This window comes from Myotis brandtii, unplaced genomic scaffold, assembly GCF_000412655.1.
Source record: "Myotis brandtii unplaced genomic scaffold, ASM41265v1 scaffold244, whole genome shotgun sequence".
NCBI lineage: Eukaryota > Metazoa > Chordata > Mammalia > Chiroptera > Vespertilionidae > Myotis > Myotis brandtii.
The window spans coordinates 4670190-4676227 of record NW_005359225.1 but is presented as its reverse complement, the minus strand read 5'-3'; positions in this window follow the sequence as shown (position 1 = coordinate 4676227).

Sequence of the window (6038 nt, the reverse complement as noted above, 5' to 3'; positions counted from 1 at the left end):
CACCCCAAAAGGTACCCGCCGCCTTCTGAAGGCTCCCGAGGTTCAGGGCGGGGCTGCGCGAGGCCCCCTCACTGGAGTCCCCATCCCGCCCCAATCCAGCCCAGACCTTTGGTCTGTACGCATCGTGCCAGCCCAGAAGGTCCCGACCCCTTTCCCCGGCTTCTCCACCTGCGGCCCCGCAGAAGGGAGGGGAGACGGGCCGGCAGCGCTCGTGTGAAGTTAATTCAATTCGTCCAGATAACCGAGTTATTCCGATCCAGCCCCTCGGCCCCGCCCCCCGCGAGTTCCTTCCCGGCGGGGACCAAGGAGGCAGCCCTGGAAGGGGGAGGGAGACAGGCCCGAGGAAGAGACGGAGCCTGGGACGGGGCCGTGGATGAGGAGAGGAGACAGAGACAAGCACGGAGCGAAAGGGACAAGACGGATACAGGTACCCAGATGGAGACAAGGATGAGACCTGGACGAGAGAGGAAGGTTGGAGACGGGGCAAGAGGAAGACAGGGACAGCGATGGAGACAAAGGTGAAACATGGACTTGAGAAGAGCAGGGGTGGGGATGGGGACAAGGCAGAGACAGAGAGGGGGACAGAGAAAGGAAGGCAGCGGCACGGAGACAGAAGGCCGAGGAATGAGACAGGGATTGTGATGGAGATCAGCAGAGAGATGAGACGAACCAGGGCAGTGATAGTGTGACAGACACAAACGGAGGGACAGTTTCAGAAAGACAAGGCCAGGGAGCCACACAGAGGAGGAACCGAGGCTGAGAGGCGGAGAGAAAGAGCCTTGGGCGAGCTGAGACTCACGAGCTGGAGCGCCCAGAGTAAGGATTGTGGTGTAGGCACTGCTCGCTCCAAATCCTGCGGAACCCCCAGCCCCTTCCCTGCCCCTCCAGTGACTGAGACAGTCCCCCACAGCCGCCACCAGCTCTGCCCCGGCCAGACCCCCAATGCCCCGCTGGACCCTCAGTCCCCCTGTAAGACGGGTTATCCTAGGCAGCGCCGAGCCTCCCACTCTCATCCTTCCCAGCTCCACATCCAGATCCCACACTCTTAAGGTCAAGGAAACAGCCGGTCCATCCCCAGGCCCTCCCCTCCCTACCTGCGAAGACTGACCACCGAACCATCTGCAGCTCAGGGGGAGGGTCTCAGGTGCCGAGGTCCCTCTGTCCTCCCGACTTGTCCTGAAGGCCCCACGACCTTGTCCTGAACCTTCATGGCCGGATCGGCCTCTCCCCTCCCAGTTCCCCCATCTCAGTCCTCCTTCCCACTGCCATCGCATGTGACCCTCTGGTTCCCTGCACCTTCGTCACTAAGTGTATGAGGAATGTCAGGACAGGGAGTAACCCAGTGGCACCTTTTGTCTCCCTTAACCTCTCACCTCCCTTCTCCAGAGAATCTTTTCTCCTCCAGGAAAACCACCTAGAGCAGTGATGGCGAACCTATGACACGTGTGTCAGAGGTGACACGCGAACTCATTTTTTTGGTTGATTTTCTTTGTTAAATGGCATTTAAATATATAAAATAAATATCAAAAATACAAGTCTTTGTTTTACTATGGTTGTAAATATCAAAAAATTTCTATATGTAACACGGCACCAGAGTTAAGTTAGGTTTTTTCAAAATGCTGACACGTTGAGCTCAAAAGGTTCGCCATCACTGATAGAGTCTAGGTCAGGGGTGGGCAAACTTTTTGACTCGAGGGCCACAATGGGTTCTTAAACTGGACCGGAGGGCCGGAACAAAAGCATGGATGGAGTGTTTGTGTGAACTAATATAAATTCAAAGTAAACATCATTAAATAAAAGGGTTCGGTTTTTTTTTTTTTAGTTTTATTCATTCCAACCAGGCCGGATCCGGCCCGCGGGCCGTAGTTTGCCCACGGCTGACCTAGGGCCAGGGGGAAGGGAACAATGGGGACATTATTGTTTAATAGGTATGGAATTTGAGTTTGAGATGATGAAACATTCTGGAGAATGGACAGTGTTCATGGTTGCACAGCAGTGTGAATGTATTTGATGCTGCTGGCTGGACCCTCAGTCCCCCTGTAAGACGGGTTATCCTAGGCAGCGCCGAGCCTCCCACTCTCATCCTTCCCAGCTCCACATCCAGATCCCACACTCTTAAGGTCAAGGAAACAGCCGGTCCATCCCCAGGCCCTCCCCTCCCTACCTGCGAAGACTGACCACCGAACCATCTGCAGCTCAGGGGGAGGGTCTCAGGTGCCGAGGTCCCTCTGTCCTCCCGACTTGTCCTGAAGGCCCCACGACCTTGTCCTGAACCTTCATGGCCGGATCGGCCTCTCCCCTCCCAGTTCCCCCATCTCAGTCCTCCTTCCCACTGCCATCGCATGTGACCCTCTGGTTCCCTGCACCTTCGTCACTAAGTGTATGAGGAATGTCAGGACAGGGAGTAACCCAGTGGCACCTTTTGTCTCCCTTAACCTCTCACCTCCCTTCTCCAGAGAATCTTTTCTCCTCCAGGAAAACCACCTAGAGCAGTGATGGCGAACCTATGACACGTGTGTCAGAGGTGACACGCGAACTCATTTTTTTGGTTGATTTTCTTTGTTAAATGGCATTTAAATATATAAAATAAATATCAAAAATACAAGTCTTTGTTTTACTATGGTTGCAAATATCAAAAAATTTCTATATGTGACACGGCACCAGAGTTAAGTTAGGGTTTTCCAAAATGCTGACATGCCGAGCTCAAAAGATTCGCCATCACTGATATAGAGTTACAGGGGTGGGCAAACTTTTTGACTCGAGGGCCACAATGGGTTCTTAAACTGGACCGGAGGGCCGGAACAAAAGCATGGATGGAGTGTTTGTGTGAACTAATATAAATTCAAAGTAAACATCATTACATAAAAGGGTACGGTCTTTTTTTTTTTTTAGTTTTATTCATTTCAAACGGGCATTATCCGGCCCGCGGGCCGTAGTTTGCCCACGGCTGGTCTAGGTCCTAGACTTACTCTGAACTTGGCCACAGACACCCTGGCCTTTGGCAGACTCAGCCACCGCATCTACATCGTGGGATGGTGGGACACAGAACCCTTTCCAGGGGAACAGAATACAGAACTCTTCTGCCCCAGCAGCTCACCTTACGTAGATGGACAGTTGCCTCACCCAGCCCTCAGCCTCCTCTACCCAAATCTTGGCAGGTCCTGCACATGGGGGGACCCAGCAAGAAGCCAGGGGAGGAGGCACCTTTCTTACCAAAGTCCTTGGGGATAAGGGAAGGGCTCCCAGAATACACCCCCGTGCCCTGGTTTACTAGCTCAATGGGGAGCATGCGCACCCTCAGATCACCCACTTCTCTGGTCACCCATTCCTTGCTTCACACAAGAACATCTCCATGCCAGGGGGGTTCTTTGAAGTGTTTTCACTATTTTTTAGGTCTAAACTTCTAAAACTGACAGTAAAATGCTTTAAAAATTCTCCCCACTGAAGTGTGAGGTTTACCTCTCTCCCTTGACACATCCTCACAGCAGTGGTTCCCAACCTTTTTTTGGCCACGCCCCACCTAAGCATCTCTAAAACCCTGATGCCCCCCTTCCCCATGACATATAATTCTTATTCAAAAAGTGAACTCCTATTCATGTGGAGGAAGCCTAAAAGGCCATTAACTTAATCTAAACATGCTTTCGAAGAACATGGCATCCATGAAAGAGAAAAAAGAATGAAAGGACCGTTGAAGTACTGAGAAAGAAATCACTAAGAAATTGTTAAATAACAATAGTAATATGAAGTGATATGAAAAAATAGCAAATAAAGTTTCAAAACATATAAGAGAACTGAAATGCATAAATATGTCACAATATATATTTATATACTGTATGTATATGAGGCCTCAAGAACCATAAGAAATGCAAAAAAAATTCATTGTTAATAACTCATTCTCAAATTGCCCCCCTTAAAAATCAAATTGCCCCCCCTGAGGGGCATGTGCCCCACCTTGGGAACCACTGCTCTACAGGACGCCCAAGGGATCTCAGAACTGGGAAATCAGATGGTGCCACCTCTCTCTTTAGACTTCCCATGGCTCTCCATTGCCCTCAGGATAAAATCCAAGCCCTCACTCTAAATAGTGCCTGGCACCTAGTAAACATATAGATAAATTAGCTACTATAACCACCACAACCCCCTTTCCTGTCACCAAGTGACTGAGCCCTGTGTGATTAGAGTCCCAGGGCTGGGCAAACTTTTTGACTCGAGGGCCACAATGGGTTCTTAAACTGGACCGGAGGGCCGGAACAAAAGCATGGATGGAGTGTTTGTGTGAACTAATATAAATTCAAAGTAAACATCATTACATAAAAGGGTACGGTCTTTTTTTTTTTTTTTTTTTTAGTTTTATTCATTTCAAACGGGCCGGATCCGGCCTGCGGGCCGTAGTTTGCCCACGGCTGGACTAGACCCAGACCACACTGTGGCCGGGCTCCTCCACTCTGTTACACCTGATACCTAGATATGTAATCAGGACACAGACCCTATCTTTGCATGGATGGCAGCATCACCTCTTCCCTGAAGATTTCAGAAGATATTAGCTCCTGCAGAGTTACCCAGCCTGGCCCTTTAATTAATTTTTGCAGATGAAGAGATCGAGGCCCAGAGAGGGGTCCGGTAGGAAGAGTGGAAGTAAAAACAGTGGGAGTGTTTCAGGGTAGAAAGACATCCCCTAACCCCACAGAGAGAGCAGCAATGCAAAAAGGAACGTGGGGAGGTTCCTTTTTTGTCTGCTCTTATCCCAACTTTGATACTTATTCTGTGAGCCTGGCCAGTGGAAACATCATGAGAATGGATGAGGAAGGACCCATGGGCTAGAGAACTCTTTCTGCCTGCAGTCTTTTGGAGAATGGTAGCCTGAGACCACCACCTTATTCCCACTTCTAAGAGCAGCCACTGAAGTTAGCCTCCCCTCAGAACTCTGAGCAAGGATCTCCTGGCCCCAGGGTGTGGCCACCATGCTGACTTATTAACCCAATGTACTCCTAGGCAGTCCTCTCCTGTGAGGGGAGAGCATGGAGCAGTGGCTCCTCCCTGGAGTGCATCTTCTCACGCTCTGAAGCAATGTCTTCAGTGTCATCATTGTACAACTATGATTGGAAGCCAAGCTTGATCAGACATCCATGTCTAACTTCTAATAAGGGATGAAGCTTATCTATCAGTGAAACATTAGCATTGTCTGGTTCTGCTTAAAGATCCTAGAACTGTCAACCCTATTTATCTACCAACTTCATAAACAGAATACACCCCTCCCCTGCCCCTGCTCTCAAATCCCTATTCTCTTCTGCTAGGACTTTCTGGTCCAGAGAGGGTTGGAGGCAAGCACATTAACTATATATTTTCCCAATCTGTCTATCAGATCCTATAATCTCTCTGTTATGGGAACAACAACTGTTCCCACTAATACGGCTACCCAGTCGTCAAGTAATTTCCTTTCCTTTTTATTTTTTTTTAAATCTTCACCTGAGGATATATTTAGAGAGAATAAGGGAGAGGGGGAGAGAGAGAGAGAAAGAGAGAGAGAGAGAGAGAGAGAGAGAGAGAGAGAAAGAGATATGAAACATCGATTAGTTGTCTCCCTTACTCGCGTATCTGGGGATCGAACCACAACCTAGGTATGTGACCTAACCGGAATCAAACCTGCAACCTTTTGGTGTACGGGACACCACAACCAACTGGACCATCCAGTCAGGCTAATTTCCATTTTTATTTTGAGCTTCTAGTTTTAAGCCTTTCCGGGGCCAAAAGTAAAGTATTCAGCCTTCGTGGATCCCTGAAGAATGAGGAAAGATCTTTATTCAGTTCTACAAATATTTTTTTGAATGTCTGATCTATGATGGAACTTCATGGGGCACTAGACACATGAGGATAAATTAGTCCTGCATGCTTTCTTTAAGGATCTCCCAATCTGGTGGGCACATGAGAACTTATCTATAGGGAGGTTCTGTCCAGAATGTTTTCATTGTCTGCGCAAGAGAATGGCACATAGGGTGAAGTGAGTTGACTCCTTTACAAAACAAAGGGTTGGCAGGGGT